The sequence below is a fragment of the Anopheles aquasalis genome, chromosome 3, assembly GCF_943734665.1.
Source record: "Anopheles aquasalis chromosome 3, idAnoAquaMG_Q_19, whole genome shotgun sequence".
In the NCBI taxonomy this organism is placed as follows: Eukaryota; Metazoa; Arthropoda; class Insecta; order Diptera; family Culicidae; genus Anopheles; species Anopheles aquasalis.
Genome location: NC_064878.1, coordinates 61,808,861 through 61,830,312, shown reverse-complemented (window position 1 = coordinate 61,830,312; position 21,452 = coordinate 61,808,861). Strand labels below are relative to the sequence as shown.

Genomic DNA, 21,452 nt, shown 5'->3' with positions numbered 1-21,452 from the left:
CCCGACGCACTAGTTGGATTTGTTTGGTTCCGAATCGTGGCCCCTGGAACCCATCCTGGAGCAACAATGTATTGCATCGTTGTTCACCGCACCCCACGAGCAGAAGTGCCAGAGCGAAGCCATTTATTATCTTGGAAATGTTTTGTGTTCCGACGAAAGCTCCGTGCGCTTCTGCTCGGTGAAAGACCGACCTTGGTGGAGGGACTCGCACGACGCCCGAGCGAAAAATCCTCCCAGAGCACCGCATTCTTCTTTGGGTGAGCAACACTTTCTTATCAGTTTTTCACTCACCACCCTTCCCTTTGCTACCTCTACGTTTCGTCACGATTTTCTCTCCCATTTTTGCGTGCGCGTTAATGTCTTGAAATTGCATTACGATGCCAAAACCCCATCTCCATCTTGTTTGGGCCGGGGGAAGCGACACGAAATTAAATGCATAATTTCATAATCCATTACTGGCGGGTGGCCTGGTGATGACCACCACCAGCATAGCACGGGAAGCGGAGAAAAAGCTCAAAGAAAAATGCCGGATGTTTTCCATCCGGCCAAATACCAGACACCAGAAGCGCTTGTCTTGTGCAAGAAGAAGACAAAACACGGGAAATGGTTTTCTTTAATGAAATTTGGGGCCAAAACTCATTAACATTCGGTCCGGTTCCTTGGCATTTTCGGCATTCGGTTGTTCTGCTTTCGTCGACGCATTTAAAGCAGCTCTTTTCCACGGCGTCTTGGATGTTGTTTGTGTAGCAACACCAGCACCACGAATGGATCCTCTCGGACAACTACTAACTATCGAGTTAACAATCTAGTTGGCAATGGTGGTGGACGGGCGAGGAAGAAACAATCTGGAGTGAGCTACAAACTTAACGCAAAGCATGCTCTGTCTGTGCGACGACTCCTCTGCAAGGATGCGTCCTGCAGACTATTCAGAGTGTGCTTGGATTGAGGAAAAGTTTTTCCTTCCTCTCCACCGGGGAGACACATGCAGCTTCTGTGAAGATGCAAATGATGGGGGACGGACCGGTGTGAGAAGGAATCACAGGATATCATAACTTCCGGCGTAACCGGAGAACAATTGCCTGCCGTTGAATGTTGGTTTGGCAGAGTGTCTTAAGAAGCCATTGCTGACTGCAAGAGTGTCTCTATCGGTGATGCGCACTGGATACGCCTTGAGCACCAGCAGCAAGGACGGAGTAGTTTAGAGGCATCAGTCATCTCTTAACTGCAAACCGGCGTCGTCCTGTCGCTTGAGAGCTGGCGTACCACCGAAAAGTTGTTTCATTATTTTGAGATAAATAATGAAGAATGAGCTTCCCCAGTTCCTTTTCGTTCTAGCTAGTGCACTAGTGAAGCTAAACAATCTCCTGCTCGCTGCTGCATCTCGCATTGTTTGTTCGAAATGGAATGCTCTTGTTTGTCTCAGCGCCAACTCATTAATTAACATTGATAAGGAAAGCTACCATAACCACAAAATGCATGCCATGAATCAGATAGTTCGGATGTTGGTGGTTGCGTTTTGATTTTTGTAAAAAGTCAAATCTTGGCTTGCCATCGCTTCGATGGAAAACTAAAATGAAAAAAGGTTGAACCAAACCCAAGTGCCCTCTCTAGCGGAGGACCAGGTCTGTGGTTTCTAGTCCTTGATTGATGTAAATGGAAGCGGTTGGAAACCACAGGAAGAAGCTACTCGGGGCTAATGAAGTAGACTAATTTTAGGGATAACATTTTGAAACTGTCTACAAACTGCCTGCGAATCTAAAACAGGAAAGAGCAGAAGGATGGCCTTTTGATGCTGAAGTGGACAAGGCCAAAGAGACCGAGAGACCGAGGCCATCTATTGGTCTCTTTCCCCTTCTCAGCCGCGCTGTGGCGCTATGGTGAAGAAAAACTTTCCCGAAGGATCAACCTGTGGAATGCCTTTGTTCGGTGCGTCCCTGGGTGGTGATGAAGCTGCAATGCCTGGTCCCGGTAGCGCGATATGGATTGATCATAATTTTGTGCTGGAAAAGCCCTTAACACACACCTGCTCAGCACCACACAGCCTGTTCACAGAGTGTTTTCAGATAAAGAAGCGCGGTGCCGTGGAGAAGAGGAAGGCGATTGAGACGTTTCGGTTCGATCGACATCGAGGGTTAACCGACTGGCCAAGCACCACAACGCCGAAGCACATTTTCCTCCTATTTAATAACCTTCAACCCCGTCTGCCACGTCTTGGATGGTGTGGCGCAGCTGCTACTCGAAGGATCGCCTCTTATGGCGCAGGAAAGGCGATTAAGTGGTGGTCAAATGAGTCATCCTACCGGATGGATGCCCCTTCTCCGACAGCAACAAGCAACAAACAACATCTGGGTGCTTTACGCCAGCAGCGTGAGCCTCTCGAATCCTGTGACACCTCAATCCGGATTACGTTGTTCCAGGCATCCCTCCCGACCCTTGGTTAAAATCAATAAACGCCAATGGGGGCTTTTAAATCAACCGCACACTCGGTGGTGTTCTCCAAGGGGTGTTTTTCAGGAAGAGGTACTTCGTTCAAGTACTGCTGCGTCATCCTGCTCCAGAATCGGCCACCAGGCGGTTCGATGGGATGTTTTGCAGGTGCTCCCCTGCACACAAAGGATGACGACACGGTGGCCGTTTAGTGTTGTAAAAAGTGTGTTCAATTTACGCATACCACCGCTGGCCCCAGTGACGTGGGGAGCACTTTGTGGCCCTGTCCCTTTGCCACAACAAAAGGGGCTCGAACGAGTGGTGCTCCCCCGGGTGTGTCTTACGATTATGATTCGTGATTCCTTTTGTGATGATGACCATTTCACTTGCGCCGTGTCAGCGGTTATTATACCTTCCGGACCGGCCATCGTTTCATTTGCATTTCGTCCTTTCGTCCCGGTACCGGGAAGACATACTGGAAAACGGCCCCATTGCCGGAGCGGTCCGGTTCCGGGTTGATTATTTATTTAGCGCTTAATGATTTCCTGAGGGTGCATACCTCTTCCTTTCTCCGGATGTGTTGAAGCTTTCCCTTTTTTTGTTTTCATTTCGTTCTGTTTCAAAAGTAATTTTCACCTCCACCTTCCATCGTGATTCCTTGCATCGTGGTGGTGTGGTGGGACATGTTAATCACTAAGTGGTGATGGCCACCGCTAGCTAACGGTCCGAAATGAGTTCCTGGAACTGTGCCCAGGGATAGGAGGCGATTGTGGTGCAAGGTGTGGGAATGCAACACACCTGTGGTGTGGCCTGCGACTTCGAGTCCTTCAAGGTTGCCTCCGAAAACAGTGACCCATTTACGTGAAGTCATTAGGAGTCGGAAAACCCCATTTAACGCACCGATGGTCCACTGTGAGTAGTTTCTAGTAAGTGACTTTGATTTCGTAAATAGTTTTGTGCCGCTTCGTTGACCCTCAAGACAGCAAAATACCATCACTGCATTACTGTGCTGGTTGACGGTTTGGCCTGGACGTTTTAATAAGTCCTTTTTACACTTTCTGGGGAGCACATGGAGCTCACCTGTAGCTTGTTGCTTCGGCTTTTGGTGACCTAGAATCCATTGTACCCAGAACCGGAGAGAGAGCTTGAAAAAGGACCCGTCAGAGTCACTCACGCTTCCTGTTACTCACGAGAGTTACACCATTTCCGGTACCAGCCTCAGGCCATTTGCCTTTGTGTACTGCTCGTCTCGTCTGCAGGTCAGGTTCTTATCAGCGGACGCAAGGACGACAGCGCGCGCGAGAGAGAGAGAGAGCTTCGCTAGAGTGAGCATAAAAATGGAGCTCAAGCTCACCATCGTCCGTCGTCGTAGCTCACTCTCAGCAGCCGCGCTCTCTTACTCTGCGGTTGCTTTGTTTTGCTCCAGATCCTGTTGCGTGCATCCCCAGCATCAGCAGCAGCTCCCGCTTTCCATCGTGCACGATTCCGGATCCTGGATTTCGCTCGCTGCTGCTGCTAGAAGCTGGATCTGGTGTCTGGAACATGATACCGGGCGCAGAAGGGAGGGGGGGGGGGGGCCCGATGATGGAACGACCACGACATACAAACGCACACAGCTCGCTCACGAACCTCGGCATGATCGTAGGAGGCTGGTACCGGTGGGGCACGCGAGCTTCGTGCTTCGGGTCAATGTCGATGCCGAAGCGCACCCACAAGCACCCGCCGGGCCGCACGCCAGGCTACGATGTTGTTCCGGTGGTTCCGGGGACCTTCAGCAAGCCGTCGGTGGGGCCGCGAACAGCAGTCGAATCTGTGCGCGCGTTCGGTGTGGACGTAGTAGTCTGCTGCTTCGTCCGTGCTCCTCCGTGTGATCCCGTTGCGTTGCGTTACCGTGCGAAACGCACGTTTGCAACCAACTAGCCAGGTGCGTTTGAGGTTTGAGGATGGCTGCTTGGCCAACCTAGGTTAAGGTCCGGCGGAAATTCACTTCCTTGTCTGCTGGTCGCGTAAGGAAAGGTCAGTTCTAACGCGGACAGCACTGTGTGGTGGTGGCGGCGTGTATGTGTGCTCTGAAGGTGGCGCTAGAGGTTAATGCCACTCGTCGTCACTCGAGCAGCTCGAGTGAAAGCATCCAACTGCCTTCGTATCATATCAGCTGGAAGTGTATATGCGTGTGTCCAAGGTGCCTTCGTTAATTGCGGCGGTAAATCAATGATATTAAATCGCTGGCCCCCAGGGATAAGGATATTGGATTGCCTGTTGACCCCGAGGGTTTTTGGTGGCACAACAATAACACGTTGTAAGTTGTGTTCAAATGTTTATGTTCCTGCCTCCTCCCCCCTTTCCCACACCAAAAAAAAGGAACTTGTGCAGTTGTGTTACTTTCTGAGTGTCTCGATGTGCGTGCGATATGATTTACGTTACAAGATGCGTTCCTTTTGACCTCCAACCATGTGTAAGATGTAGTCTCTGACATTCTCTCACCAAAGGCCAGGCCTTTAAAGCCTTTAATGCACGATTCCCAAGCGAGTGTAGCTCTAAGTGTAAGTGCCACCGTGTGCTCGTGTGCATTTGTGTGTCTGTCATTGTATGTGCCCCTCGACACGTGCCCTTTAGTCCTTTTTTGCAAAAAGGATACCTAACGAAAGTGTCACTCGTTCACCTTCAGACCAGGGGAGTGCCTGTGACACCCTCCGGTATAAGCGCTGACAGTGTGATTCATAATTAACGCCTTCGTCTGGCCGATTGTTCCCGGTTTTCGCCCGTTGGCATCACACTGGAAGGGACCGTGTGTAACAGTGAAGTCAATGTTATAGCGAGCCTGTCTCCGCTGTGGGTAAGTTTTGGCTTTTTCGCTCCATGAAAGCTCCTTCTGCCGTCTTCCTCCTTCCTGCTACTAACGAGTGTGCGGCCATAGAGACACCTTAACTACGAGCGAATCGTGTAGAGTCTGCGACAGAGCTTTAAGAATTCAACAGAACCATCTCGCATCTGTCTCCATTTCTCGTCCATCTTGCAATTGATTAATAGAATCGAACGGTGCGCTACATCGCCAAAGAAATAAATAAAAACAAACCGTGGCCCCGAATGTGTCTCGGAGTGCTCGAAGAGGCACCCTTAGGGGGGTGGGTGAACCCTGTGACAGAGTTGCCACCGGAACGACTTCATCAAATATTTATCCATGAACTTCGCGTAGTCGCGAGATCGCGGTTCGCAAACGGGAACATGTGTTGCGGAAGTTGCCGCTTCGCGATGCCGTTCTGAAGGTTCTTTAACCCAGCTTCTTCCATTGGAGAGGCGAGCTGGCGCTGCCACCGATGTAGCGACGGCTGCTTAAGGCTGCTGCTGCTGTTGCTGAGTAGGTGAACCTGTTTTACGGCCACGCGGCCAGGCTCCACCAACGCGATTACCAACCAATTGCAACCAAGAAGCGAGTATGCATACAGCATGCGAGCGAGTGGTAGGTGCATTTCGAGGCCGGCTGTCGCTTGATCGGTATGCTGCCAACTCGACTTGCACGCGGTCTCAAAAAGGGCAATCTAGAAGGCGACAACGAATATCTTTGAAATCGCGTCTAGTGGTGTGTGTGGGGGGCATTATTGGAAGTGATGATTATACAAATCAATCGCTGCTCGTCCGCACCACACAGTAAGCGGATGAGATTTATGCCGGGATTTTGTTGGCCCTTTGCTCCAAACCCGAATCCTTAACCACAATGAAAAAAAGTCTCAAATCCAGCTTCAAAGGAACGGGCAACAGTTCACCTCTCATCGCCCCATTCGCCGCCTCCTTCGCAAGCGTTTAATATTGATGAGAGCTCCGGTTATTGTGAATCCCTGTAGCGGATTATGGGAAGAAGCAGCGAATTCCGTCCATCTTGTGGGCACACAAAAGACCAACGAGGGCGCGCGATGGTGGAAACCCGGGGGAAGAAGAGTTCCGGGGATCAGAGGCAGCTTCGCTTTTTTGTTAAATAAATCCCCGGTGCCGCCCGGGTGCTACGCAGTGTATTCGGTGCGCTCCATGCTTTTGCATCGCCAGCGGTCTCGAAGGACGAAGATAGATGGTGTATTAAAGGGCAGGGCACAGATTTCAACTTCTGTTCGAGGTCCTCGACTTCGATTTGAGCCAGAAAGTTAAAGAGAGAGATGGTACGTCGATCGTCTAAATTCATCTTGACTGCCGCTGGGTCGCTGGCGAGTGTCGATGAATTATAAAGCAATCTGTTCCCATTTTGAAAGCCCCAGTCCAGTCCAGCTGCGGTAGCGCTCGTCTTTGGCGAACAACAATGGTTTCTGCTTGGTTGGGTCTTGATTTGCCCCTCGAGTTCCCTCTACTGGCCTTTAGTCTTAATTTCCCCCCACCGTCTCTGTCGCCGCTCACCCGAAAACCGTGTCTGTCTCATTATTTTATGAGCGAATTTGGTCAAAACGTAGAGTGTTTACTTAACAAGAAGACCGGGGCTGGGATAACAATGGCCACGAGCGTCTTTAGACCAGAACTTAAAACCAAGCCAGCTGGTAATATTGAAGGTTTTGGCCTTTTGTTGGGAGATTTTGCATAATGTTTCAACCAGCACCAGTCTACCCACAAGCATTTCACAAAATGATGGCCAGACACACGGTGCGTGCACCTCTAGCTCGAAAACTCTCCACCAGAAACGGGTTGGTGGTGATTTGCGAAACAAATATTTGATCATTTTTTAACGAAGACTCACCAGTCGACAACCCTGAGATCGTATAGTTGGTTTGTTTGTTTTGCTAAACAGTTCTTCTCGCATCCTCGCCGTCGTTGTCGTCGTCATGATCTTGTGCTGTGGTAGAAAAGTTTTTTGGAGTTGGCGATGGCGTGCTATCACTCGGTCGGTGGTTGTTGCAATCTTCGCTCACCCAACAGAGAGGCATAAAAAAATGCCCATCGATCACCCCTCTAACAGCAGCATGATCGCATGTAGCATGAGAATTTGCTAGATTTATGCCTGGAAACGATGCGGCGCCCCCCGTGGCGTGAACATCGACATTTGGCCGAGGCCGAGGATGTTGAACTTCCCAGCGATCTGCACCACAAAACGGCACACTTCACTCCGTTGGAACGATTGAAAAACGGGGATTTTGTTTGTTGTTGCGATTGAATGTGATTTCGATTCGTTGGCCCCCCACCTGGCCCCTTTAATCCCACTCCAAGTGACGCATCCCGTGCTGCTCAGCGGCCGTAATGGAACCGGGTTGAGTGCGACGACGACGACGACGACGACGACGACGACGACGGTGTAGGCTGCCTGGGGTCCGCCTTCGCGAAAACGACATTTGGATTGCTTGCGTCGCGTGGCACCACGGACTGGGGACTGTACGTGTGCGAGTTTGTGTGCGTTGCGTGGCGCTGGACATGTGGTTTTGCATACCGCGATAGCACGCGGTTCGTTTGTGGCCGGGTTCCTACCGATCCGGCCAACTGTTACGAAATGTGGCGTTTTGGGCACCGTCGGTTGACCGCAGGCGAACGGTTGCTTCGGGCAAGATGGCGGGGAAGAAGTGAAACGGCCGCTAATGTTTTGGCCATTTTCGAAAAGCTACCTGGGGCTGCGTTTCTGGCGGGTTTCTGGCGTGGAAGGATGGATGCAGATAGCAGAAAGTGTTTACTTGATGCCTTATCGCGTCTTCCTGGTTACCTTGTGTGAATGTGGCCGGGGTGAACCGGTTCCGTTCGGTTCCAGGAACATCATCGCTCGCTCACCACTCTCATTAGCACCGTTTGGCCTTCAGTGCATTGGTGATTTAATTAAATCCACGAGGGAGGAGGTCGCATCTTCAAATTCTATCTCCGAATCGGCGAGCTGTCATTCCCTAACATCGTTCGGTAGTAAAGCTGTTCGCTTTTATTTTTGGAGCATTAAAATCGATCACCAAAATCAATGAACACGTCAATAGTATTCCCTGTTAATGCCACAGTAGCCATTTAGAGCTTAGTATTCGATTATTCAGCTCGTCCATTTTAAAGATGTGCCAATAAGAGCAATTATGGAATAGGTAATTTGCATTTTTGCCACGAATTGCGATTTTTGCCCGGCAATAGAGTGAAGCATTGATTTTTCATTAAAGCTTTCGAGTGCGAATCACAGCGAGGAAGTGGTTATGACATTTCTGTGAGCCTACTGAGCGTTGTTCTGTTGCGTTTCAAAGTGAAAATGAAATGCAATCCGAGTTGGCTCTGGCACAGTGACGTTCTTGACGTTGGTTTCATTCTTATCCATTAAACATGTTCTAACAAGAAGAACTGAAAGTACGTTTCTAGCAAACTAACAGAATATTGAAAACCAAATCAACTGTTTTTTTCACCGTTCCTGCGCCCATCTGACGCCATCAAGTGAATGAAATGAATGCACTCCCTCTGCACCCCGGTGCAACGCAAAAATCGAATTTAATTATCGACAGATGTGTCCTGTCGCGGACCTTGCCTTTCCCTGCCTGCCGATGGCCATATGCAGCCCGGATGCGCGACGAACGGACGTCAAGTGCGTTTATCGTGATCCGGAGTGAAATCCGTGGCTACCGAGGTACAGGCACCCAGGTGTACAGGTGCATAAAATCAGGGAATGGCTCCATCATGAATGAATGGAGATGCAATTCAATTCAAGAGACCGAGTGCTCGGTGTGATGGGATAAACGAGATGAAAATGGGCGCACTAATGGATCCCGTGGGGGTGGGGAACGGAATGAAGTCCAGGGAAGTACAGCGAGGATTCACGTTCTTTTATCCGGTATCGTGAGTGTGGATGTACAGCCAGGGATGTCTGTTATGGCTTAAATACAGATCAAGTGACTGTTTTATCTGAAAGATATTATATTGCAGCATTGGAGACGAATCTCACGAGGGTTCCATTTCGTTTATAAAGAATATAAACGTACTTTGGTGTACAGCTCAGGTAGCCGAAGGATAAATAGCTTCATTTATCATAAAGGACACCGGGGTTTTTTGGGTCGATCAAACAATTCCGCTTCAAATGTCAACGATGTTGACCGTCGCGTCGGCGGTATGCAAATGAAATGAAGAACCGTTCGTACGCCCGAACCCTTTGGGACAATGTACACCACTTTTCATCATTGGACTCGCTCGCTACCTTCGTTCGATTGGGACGTTGGTTTGGGAAACACAGAAATTCCTTCCACTCATTGGTGGAATCCTTCTAGGAACTCTGACCAACTCCGGTTCGAGTTGATGATGAGGATAAACCCAAAATTCCAACCGAATTCGTAACCACCAGCCAGCGTTAGGAGGACATTCCTTTGCCAACCACTGATGACACCGTCGGTGCACGTGGCAGATTCGAATGCTGCGTCTTTTCCTGCATACCGAACCCGTCTAGCTGTTCTTTTAGTTGGTCTGCAGTAGTTGGAAAGAAAATACGATCACAGGGTCTATTGACTTGCAGTTATTTTCGCCACACGGTTCACAGGAAGGGTATTATGGTGAGGAGCTGAGATTCGTGGAAGGCATGTATGCATACAAATTTGAATTTGAAGGCGAATAAACGGCTACATCGAAAATGTTCATCGGCTTTAAACGGCTTTGACGATGCTCGTTATATGCTGTAAAACCAGTTTAGTACATATTGAGGGAGCCGAAGATCACGGAAAGCAATCCCAGATGTGAAGTGAAATGTGAAAATCAGGTCAGGTTCGTCTCGTTCCATCGCGAACAATGGCGTTGAATGCGATTGTACATTTGGCTCATGAAAATGGATAATGAGACCGAAATGGCGGCCCAGTTTCTCCGCTTCCGGTCTAGCATGAATCGTTCAAATCGGGAGTCCAAAGCCCCAAATCATCTACAAGTTCCGGTTGCCCAGAGGAGCAGAACCTGAATGGAATTGAAAAAAGGGGATGAAAAACCAAAATGAAAGCTTCTCCTTCCTCCGATTGACACCACACTGACTGACTGACTTTCATCCAGAATATCCTCACGAACGCAAAGGGAACGAACGCTAGTCAAATCGAAGTCGAAATTTATTCCGGATTACGACGGTGAAATTGAAAATGAACAAATGGAAATGGGCTTGGGCCCGTGTGCGAATCTGTGCGCGCACGCGGTCCTTTTTTTGGTCGTTTTGTTCCGTTCTTCCTTCCCCTGCGTGCGTGTCAGGTTCATTAGAGAGCATCACGGGACCGCCACCGCACACATGAGAACATTTTTATTCCCTCAACGCACACAGGACCGAACGGGGCCAAAGGGGAATGGAATTCGTTCACGGAGCGATTGGAAATTGGATCGAGAAAAGGGTTTACCGGTCGGGTATCCGTACCATATCCATGGTCCGGATAATAGAGACCTTAGACGAGACGCTGTTTGTGGAGAAAAAAGGGCTGACAATTAGGGATTCGGAAATTGAAACGACGACTTCAGAGACATTCACAGAACGACCTGTGTGCCATATGTTACCCGGAGGTTCTTCAAAACGATAACATCCTTCCAGTGCGAGTGTAATCCGATTTGATGGGGCTCGCATCTAATGACGCTGAGCAGTAGAGCGTCTTCATTCTGGACAACAATTCGTTTAGGGTGCAGCGGCATCATGATCCGAATCCTCCACTTAAATCCAAGACACAGATCCGAGCTATGGTTCCTTAGATGCCATTTCAAATATTGCAATTTTGCCCGGTTCCGCTTGGGGCACGTCCGTGGAGCTTCTTGAAAATTCTGCAAATATCTGGAGCACACGCCAAGTCCTATTGCATTAGGATTACGATTCACTGTGACTCCCCTCGGGCCACATGTGGTGAGGATGATGAAAAAAGTTGAATCTCACCTCTGTGCCTGGAGTGGTGGAATATAAATTTTAAATCGTGAGTTCATCCAGATCCAGTGCTCTTGATGTGTACTGGATCTTGCGTCGGTGGTTTAAATTCTCGAGAAAGAAGCTTATTCAGCTTTCTCCGAAATGTTCCCAGGGTTGTGGCATGCCCGTTGGTGGAGACATCTGGACTTCTGGCCCACCAGCACCACAGGAGGTTGATTGAATTCTGCCCGGAGAGGATGGATGGCTTTTTCCTGGCGAGTGTATGTGGATGGAGTTGAGTAATTGTGACAATAAAAGAAACAAAAACACTTCATGACGCTGCGTAAATGCACGTGCCCATAGTTGGCCCCGGAGTTGGCCATAAGCGCGCAGGCGGAGGCACGAACAGGAATCAATTTCCTGCTCACCGCCGGGTGTGTCAAATAAATTGAGACAAGTGCCCGAAGGGAGGTGTGTTGGCGAATGTTACCGTTGTCCCGGTTTCTATTTACCTTTGCGCCATCTGGCTCCCGAATCGAGCAGGATCGGGATCGGAGGAAGGTTCGCCATGGCCACGATCGATCGGTGGGAAGCGATAGGAGCCTGTAGTGGCATTCTATCTGACAGTAGCGGCTACCAGGTGTACTGTTTGTCACGTTTTTTTGGGAGCACCACCGGACGACAGCTGGAGGTGGTGGCCTTCTCTCCTGTGAACTTCCATTTGCCCATTCTTTCTATCTTTTTCCTCGACATATCTTCCGCAGGGACGAATGTGTCCTATCCTAAGGCCTAAACTCGTCAACGGTGAGAGTAGTAATAGCGCTCGGTTGGTGATGCCCGAGATGGTGACTTTATTTATGGACGGGTAACCTAATTTTAATGCTGTCAACCGAGGCCGGTGAGGTGATGGCACGCGTGATATAGAGTGCAAAGTGGTTGAGGTCGAGCCGATGACCTCAGCGGCGCATGGAATACGATGAGAACGGGAGGCACTTTTAGCCACCACCCTGGTCCTGGTCATCCACTGAGAGGAGTAGAGACATAGGACGAACATATGGTGCGACACCGGAGGCGTTAGTGAGTCAACCGTGTCCAGCCGGGACAGGATACGTTTCCGGGAAGCGGCTCGTTAAGCTCCGTCCCGTGTGGTGACTCCTTTGCAGTTCAAATTCAGGCTTTCAAACTGTCCAGTAGTAGATCTCAGTGTGTTGGACCAACCATCGTGTTGCTGAGCTGTTTTCTGCTTACATGAAGCAGCGTGGAGCTAGAGGAATTAAATGAGTCCACAGGTTAACTAGAATTTTCTAGGCAGCTACCAGCGATGTACAAAAGAAGCTCATTTTTGTCGATTTTTTGTGAAGAAACTATTCAACTTTATTTTATCAAATGAATGTCATTTTAAACTACAACTTTTCAAGATTATTCGGTTGTATTTTAAGGATAATTTATGAAAATTTTCTCCAATGGCATCAAATTTGGAGAGACGTGTCTTTGTAAAGGTACTTTTTCCGGTGCCCATCGTAGCTGCCTGCTACGTCATCAGAAAAAAGTACAAACCAGTATGTTTTTGTTAGATTACAAGTTTATCTAGGTAACCCCGTCGTGTTTTTGTTGAATTGCTAATTTTTTGATTTTTGGCAGATTTTTGAAACTGAAAAACTGATCACACTATGATCAAACCGGGTTCGTCGCTTAACGGGCAAGTCTTTTGATTCTGATAAAAAATTGACGACGAACTTTGACGATTTGTTTGTAGAAAACTATCTACCTACACATGTTTTTGCAAATGCCATAATAAACTATAAGTTTTCAAGAATATTTGTTTGTAGTTTGTGAAGATTTGTTAAAAACTTCATAAATGGCATCAATTTTAGTATAGGCGTGTTTTGCAAAAATGTAGTACGAAGCGCGGCTGTTCAAAAATCTATAATTTGGTCAGTTTTCCTTCGATTAATCCTAAAAATCCAAATTAAACTAAAAAGTGTCCTGGTGTGTGTCTCCACAGTAAAGCCACTACATACTACAGGACAACGACCAACGACTTACTATGCGACAGTTTGCCTCAGTTCGGAACAGCACACAGAGCATGTCGTCGGTCCGGTGTGTTGTGCGATCGATTAAATTCTCTCCAAATACCGTACAAACCGTGGCTGTGAAACGAGGACACACACCTGCACGGAATTTTACTGCTTCCGGGGCCAGGTATTGAAACAAATGGTGTAATTTAAATGCATGCTACACCACCCCCGGTTCCCGGTGTGGGGACCGGAGGGATGGATTTATGCTTCGTTCATCAAATCGTTACATACCCCGTGGCCCATCGGTACTGCTCGTCCCTAGCACTGCCTACGCTCTCGGTGGTCCGTCTAAATGGTACCAAGCTTCATTAGGTACAATCCCGTGATCCTAGTGTGCTCCGGTGTATGTGTGACCGCTCTGCAGGAGTGCAGCGTTAGAACGGTGAATCCGATTCGTCGTGCGCGCATCGTGCATTGGCTGCGAAGGAAGCACAGCACATCAAGACTGTACGCCAGTCGCCACGTTGCTACTAACCAGGTCACAAAACTACGGAAAAACGAAGCTCGAACGGCAGGTGACACTAACGATGCATATTCTGGCCATGGTTCTGTGAGCGCCAGAAGCACTGTTGTTGTTGCTGCTGCTGCTGCTGCTGCTGCTGCTGGTGGAAGGTAGATATTGGCTGGGTTGGCTACACTACATTGTGGTGCACTGCGTCTGCACCTTTCATCGGTCCTGTATACGGCCTCATTATGCATTCACATCGGGCTGGTTTTGCATATTTTTTGCTTGCTTCCTTCGTCACTCTGCCAGCCAGCCAGCTCGTCTCGTAGAAAGTAGTTGTTTCGCTTTGAAATGTAGCGCTCTGTGTGTCCTGTTGTTGGTTCCACTTCATGATGCCATTGACTGATGGTGATGAAGGGAAGTTGGTGAGCATAAATTGAGCGTTCAAAGAGGAAAAAAAAGGAGAACTGGCCTTGGACGGACGGTGCAATGGTTCCCGGTATTTCAAAGGACTAACGCACAAACCATCGTCAACGTCGAGAGCATAGACGAGAAGTGGTACGACAGTGAAGTAACATTTCAAGAGTATAGTCGCTGACTGGTTACTGAGCTCTGGCGAGTAACAGCAACATCAAAAGCAGACTGCTGAGTGGGTATGTTGCAACATTTATGATTGTCCTGCACGCGCTAGTAGATGATTGTATTGTTGGCATCATCGTGCTGTCGACATCAAATCATAACCAACTGCAAACACATCTGCAAACGCCTCATTAACTCATCCTTAAACGCCAGAAGCTATTGGCCACCAATCGATAAATCACAAGACCAGTGGGATCTGAGAAATCGCGACGTCATGACGCACGCGATGTGGCAACATAGACGCAACTAATTTCCCCAATCACGCGTCACGTCTGGGAAGATGATTTTGAAGAGCACACCGTTGGACTTCAGAACTTCATTGACCCAGCTGTCCAACAGAGTTCAGCGTAGCGGATTGGACGCTGGACAGGATGAAGACCCGGGGGGTGGCTAGATTAATTAAAGTCCTGGTACAATCTGATGTTGATGGGCACCCAGGGTTGTTGTGGGTTCACTCAAATCACAGTAGGCCATCGATGGTAATTTACTGTCAGCCGGCCTGTCGGCCACTCCTGATTTCCGTGCGCTAGAAGATGAGAAAGCAGTTGAGCACTTGAGAGAAGGACGCTTAAGATCTGAAGTCGCCTTGGTGATATTTGGGGAGATGCAACTGGATACAAATCGGTTTGGATGAAGCTGATTGATGCAACGGTTAAAACCATTGGAAAATAACATGTAATGTTTATGTTTATGGTCAGAAACGCATAAATTCACTGACACGATCAGCGCACCCACGATTCGTCCTTCACTTGTAGCTTCGCCTGGTAAATTAAAATGGTTCGCCCCGATGGCCTTAAATGCAGAGCGATAGAACGAGAGAAGCCGGCAGTTCGGGGCACCGTTTTTGAGTTGGAGGTTTTTTTTTATGAATTTCCGAATACGAATGCCGAACGGCAGGCGCCAGTCACTCCTTAGTTAGCATAAATAAATCGCGTTTTCAGCGGAAATAGAGTTAACGCTTTTTTGGCTTCGACTGTGCATGTGGGTGGCATCTCCTTCCCAGCTTAAAAAATAGAATAATAAAAAAAAATCCAAAACGAACCGATTGTTGACAAGCTTTTGCTGCGTTGGTGTTGCGCACCTTTTTGCTGCCTTTGTCGATACTGTGTTTGTTCCAGAACTGGTCTTTGTTGTTGCTGCTGTTTGCTGTTGTTTATGCATGAAACGATTACTAGCTTGCTGAGAACGGTTCGAATGTGTGCCAACAGATTGTTTGATGTTGGCTTATAATAGCCCTCATCAGCTGTTCGTCAGCTGATCCGATGATTGATCCAGGGATGATGGCCAAAAAGTGGCTCGAGATTAACGCTGCAGCAATTAATCGTGCAGCTATAGCTACTTGGTGGAATGGTTTCTATCTATTAGACGCTCGATAATGCTCATCTTTTGTTCGTGGAAAAGTTATCCTGGCAACAGCTCAGCAGAAGTCTGACCGTTTGTTTGTGATCTCTTCATCACACTCGCACACCTAATCCACCGCGAGGAGTATCATTCTTGCAAAACAAACATGATTTCCATTTCCATCGTTGGCCACCATCGCCACAACAGCTCTGCCAGACATCTTTTTCTCTCTCTTTCGAAAGCAAAACCTTTCCTCGAGCCATGACATGGACACTGGGAAAACGACGACCGCATCCCTTGAGGCGAAGCTTCCCTTCTTCGTCTGTGTATTTGTGTGTTTCACTCGCATTGACCACGATCCTTTTCATCTGCCCAGGACCGGCCCCCCGAAGGCGGCACCGTCTTGATTAATCAGCATCCACAGCTGCCCCGCAGCAAATTCAGAAATGAGCCAAAACAGCTGTAAACAACAATTGGGCAACTTGATGTTGCTGGCAGCTAATTGTGGTGTTCTGTCTCTGTAACTCTCTGTAGCTGCTACCAGTTTCTACGACGATTGCTTTGACGCTTGTGTGCTCTCCTTCTAAATCCGTTTTTTTTTTGGTGCAGAGCACATCGGTGGCGTCTGATGGACGCTAAGAATGCTTAAGCCTAAGGTCACCACCGAACACGTGGACAGGTGGTGCAAGCAACCGAAGCTCACCGATTACACGTATCCTCCATTATCTACTCTGAGCAGCATAGCCCCTGTGTGTACCAGTAAAGGCAGGAAAAGCAAAAGCGAAAAGTTAGTGTGACAGGTAGAACAAGAAGGCACAGACGAGGATTGCAGGGGAGTTTAGTATCGCAACATAACCTCAAACATCCAGCTGAACCACAGCGATGTGGTGTGCGTCTCTCTCTCTCTCTTCGATCGCAGCAAACCGAGCTAGATGGAAATGATGATGTCGAGCCAAATTGTGGCACCTTCATTGAACGGAACACAAACACACGCGTGCTTTCCATCGGTATCGATCCGGAAGGTGATGCTACAAAACGGAATGTAACGAAAAAGCAGGGGAAGTTGCCACCACCAAACCGTGGCTCCCGGGTGCCTTGAGCGCTCTGGAGTAACTTCAAGACAACGTTCGGTGTGTTCCGTGGCGCTTGACGCCCTTGACGCCACCGCCACGGCTCAGAAAGGATGATATTCACGTAGTTTATTAAATTTTCTTTATTATTTATGACTTTCCGTTCTCTTTTACACATGCACACACATACACGCTCTGTCTCGTTGTGCGACGCGTCCGTTCTCTGTTGTTTTGCGCGCGAATCGATTGCAGCATCCGGGCGTGTTCCAGGTTTCCGTTCCATTCCTTCGCCGTTGCGGAGCCTTAGACTTTCGGCAGTCTTACCACAAACAGTCTTCAACTTCAAACCCGGTCGCCCGGTAGATCAGAAGCAGAAGTCCCACGATGGCTCCTTCAAATCGTGCGCCCACAAACTCGCGGGAACAGAACTTTCCTCCGTGAACTTTCGTGCGCTCCGTGGTGGGGCCAACTTCTTCTGCCAAACCGACAGAAGCCGTGGTTTAAGCTTCGAGATGGAGCACCTGCTTCTGCACTCCGTTCCGCTCTCTCTCGTCTCTCCCGAGAGTGAGTGGGTTACCGCGGAAATGGATTTCAAACCACATCATCCGATCGAGCAGAGAGCGATGGTGGTGTGTGATCGTGCACCTCCGTGCAGACCGGGTGTTGGGGATGTTTAAAATGGAAATCCATGCTGGAAGAGCCGGAGGAATGGGTGTCTTTCGTCGTCCTTGGTCCTTGGAGCAGCAATGGCTTTCTTGCGGTTCTTCCAGCTTTCCATTACTTATTCAGTTTCAATTAGAACGATGGATCACCGCGAGCGGCTAATGCTTTCGAGGGTAGCCTGTTCCTGCACTGTCCTTCTCGATCTACTCCGTCACCGGTCACGTGGCATTCCGGTCACGGATTGAGCGGACGGGCGATGGGCACTCGCAGGATTCGTGAGCCAGAATGTCCCGTGGAAGGGGGTGCTGAAAATCATTTTGCTGGGAATCTCATCCACATGACCGAGAGGACCAGCTGGGAGGACGGGAATTATAAATTTCTGTTTGCATAAATTTCGTTCCCTCCTGGGGGGCTGGGCGAATGTTCCCCCCTTGACCTTTGCACTCGTGCCCGGTGGAGTCTGTCAGGTGGAAGGGACCATCCTCTTTACGCTGGTCAATGCTTCCAGCGTCCAGTGCAGGGAGAGAGAGAGAGAGAGCTAAGCGGAATGTGTCGTCGCGCCTTCTGCATCAAAGTTCTTTTCGTTTCCCTTTTTACCGTGGCGGTCAATCTTCTCACAGAATGATTTTCCTTAAGCCCATTTCCTCTCTCTCTTTCTCTTCTCTTTGTATCTCCAGGCATGCCTGAGGACCGGAACTTTGGAGGTTATCGTAAGGTTTGGGTTCGGTGCGATCAAGTGTGTAACTGTCTCGACCGTGCCCCAAAACGGGATCGGCATCGCAAAATCGTTACGGTTGGCCATTCCAGTGGAAAATGAACTTGTGTGTAGCTTCTCTCCACGCGTGTGTATCCCCTGGCACGGTCTAGTGAAGACGTTACTCCACGGACTGAAGATGAGCTGCTACGACATCAAGTCTCCCTTTTTCAAGCTTCATTACTGTTTCGCCAGGGGACCAGCGGGCCTGGTTCTCTTCTACCGCATCCTCCCAAATCATTCAGCTTTTCATCTGACAAGACAATCGTTGTCAACGCTGGATTGGTGCCATTGGCATTGGTTGTGGATGAGGTAACAGAAATCTTAATGGAAGAGCCTGTTGGCTTCAGCTTCTGTGCGGCTTCGCAAGCAAATTGCAAAACCATTCGAGCCCGAAGCTTAGCTCCTTGGTGGCTTGCTGATGATAAATGACTTGCCTTACGTCCGGACAGGAATTGCCATCAAAGCGATTCGTCGTCCTTGTCGTCGTCGTCGTTCTGTCGAACAGATCCTTGCATCGAAAGCGTCGAAACAAGCGTCATCGTTGTGCTTGGCGAGGCTTATGACTCAAGTTCATGCACGGTATCGGCATATAATCTCTCTCTCCCCCTTCTCTGCCGCAACATCCGGTGCGGTTCCAGGATCCTCAGCCAAAACCCGTTAATGCACTGCCGGTCGATCGTATCATAAATCATGCAACGCTAGCCACCAAGCAGCAAAAGTTCGCGTGTAATGTATCGGGGACCACGGCTGAGGAGAAGCTGAGTTCGATTCGGCTCGAGTAGAGACCTCCGGGAGGAGTTTAGAGACAAAATTGCCACCGCGGAAGTTGCTTGACGGCGTCGTGGTTCGCGTGCCACGCGACGAAGAGTAATTAATGCTGCCCAGGGGGTTTGGACCGAAGGACTCTATTGGCGGTGAATTTGGTGACCGTTTTCCGGGCACCCCCGGTTTGGCCTCCGGTTTAGTACGAGTGGCTTTGGCCTGAAAGTTGCCACATTTTTGCGTTGGCGATGGTGCTGCTGGACCGATGTAACGGTCCTTTATGAGCGGCTAATTGATGAGTGACACTTGCCAATCCGCTGTGCTTTTATCCGTTTAAACGAAGCTAATTTATGAGGAGGACCGCGATGCCAATAATTAACCCTTCGGGGGACCGGGGGCTACGCATAATTTTAAGGATTTCTCTCTCTCTCTCCATTGCTTGCTGTTTGATTTAATTTTCACTAATGAGCAGGTATTTGTATCTTTTAGTGTTCGTGCTATACAAAGCAAATTGCTTGCCTGGACCAGCAAATATTTGCCTCCGATATGGCCAATTTCATGATCCCCTTTTCCGTTTATAAATCAATCATCAATCACAGCATCGACAGATGATAAATGCTGATGCTGCTGCTGTGAGGAGCGTGAAGAGCGACGAATGACATCAGAGATGAATGGAAATGATATCGACTGTCTGTCATGGGTGCTACGTTTTCATTAATTTAAATGATGATTGCTGGACGGAATGAAGAAACAGAAAGAAAAAAAGCTCCAATAATTGCTGATTGGTCGGTAAAGTTTCATCAATTAAAGGAGGCCAGCTTGTGATACATTTGAACCACATTCATTTATTAATTGCATAGCGATCGAATGGCGAGCTGCTGATTGTGTTTTGATTAATTAATTGACACAAAAGCATTACTCATCGGTGTGGGTGGTACATGGGGAGGCACTAAATGAAATTATTTTTTAGTGATACCAATCCCCTATCGCCGAGCGCTTCCATTTGAAGTGACTCTGAGTGTAGCATCAACCATCGTTCAAAATGATATATAATACAATCCATTTCCTGTTCCACCCTGATTCAATCAACAGATTGGAGCAATACTATTGCAATTAGTTTTCGCAACTCGTTGAAACGACTGTTCATTGAAAACGGATTCCATTCTAACCGTATGAATGGCCCGGTGTGCATGGAAAACGGAAAGCAACGGCAAACAGGCAAGCGACGGAAAAACCGACGGAAAAACCACCGAATGCTCACACGGTCACGGCCAAATTTGCCCCACCAATTCATTGTTCCCGGATGTTGTGTGGAGTTTGAAATGAAATTCGGAACCAGTGCACAGCCCACTCCCCTCCCAAAAAACCCCTCCCTTGCACAACATCGAGCTAATGCATCATTGTGGCGTGTGTACAGTGCCGTGGCTTTTATTGGTAGCACCATAAATGGGTTTCGGCACCATCTACAGAGGGCCTGCCGGATGAAGAAAAGTTTTTAATGAATTCCACCGACTTTATCGCCACCACGTAGCCACCACCAGAAAATGCAAATCAACGAACGACTGCGAGCCAGGCCAGCGGTAGCCAAATGGGTGGATGGAAAAGGCGGCAAAGGGACATCCTTGTCCCTTTTGCTGGATTTTCACTTTTTTTGTTTCTGGTCTGTGTGTTGTTGTGTTTAGCGAACAGAAACAATGAAAAAGGCAAAGCAGGAAACGGCAACGGGCCCGGACCGGCCACAGACAGACAGACATTTCACAGTTTCGGGGCCGGGGGAGTGGCTAAAGGAAACAAAAGCATTCAGCGAGAAATGATCATCACCAGGGACCAGCAGCAGCAGCAGCAACAGCGACCAGTTCATGCATATTTTGATATTAATTTAGTACCATGCTCTGGGGCTGCTTTTGATTTAGTAACTCGCTTGGGCGGATCGCTTGGTTTTATGCTATGGGATGGGCTGTTTTCTTTCGCCGTTTGGATGAGGTCTTGGTCGCTTTTGCTTTAAGTAAGCATTTTCGGAGGCTTGGCGAGAAAAGCTTTGCGGAAAATTAATTTATTGTTCCTTTTTTCTCTTTCTCTCTAATTGCAGGACAGCTCAGGCGAGACGAGGAACATGGATGTGCCCGGGAGTGGAGGAGAAAATAAATAAATTCATGCGGCAATAGAGAGGAACGGAGGAGATAAAACAAATTGAATCCAATTGAACGTGAAATACTGTAACGTGGCATGTCGGCAAGTTTGGCTAGTTGCACATTGGTAACTATAGTTACCCATCAAGGCAACCTTGCTTGCCAGGATGTGTTCTTAACAATCTCTAGTTTTAGTTTGCTCTGAATAGAGTAGGCATTGTTTCGAAACTGCGCTTCGTTCAGCTCCAACTTTGCTCTCCATGAACCATAGTTTGTGTGTTTGAAGAACATCAAGAACGGACGTTCGTGCACTCCAGTTCGGACTCGTGGGAAGTTTGTGAAGCAACGGTACACTCGAGGATAATTTG

At 48.6% G+C, this 21,452-nt stretch overlaps 1 protein-coding gene across 3 annotated transcripts in view; it reads left to right on the top strand.

The window, feature by feature from the left end:
- The first annotated feature begins 4,235 nt into the window (after nucleotides 1-4,235).
- The window catches only part of LOC126579128 (rap guanine nucleotide exchange factor 4), a 105,375-nt gene continuing 88,158 nt past the window's right edge, over nucleotides 4,236-21,452 (top strand). For 2 of the 3 annotated variants that reach the window (XM_050242445.1, XM_050242443.1), the window contains exon 1: nucleotides 21,090-21,211. The gene's annotated coding sequence lies outside the window, so the exon portion shown is untranslated. Of the gene's footprint in view, nucleotides 4,352-21,089; nucleotides 21,212-21,452 lie in introns of those variants that run through there. The other variant, XM_050242444.1, reaches the window with a different exon arrangement.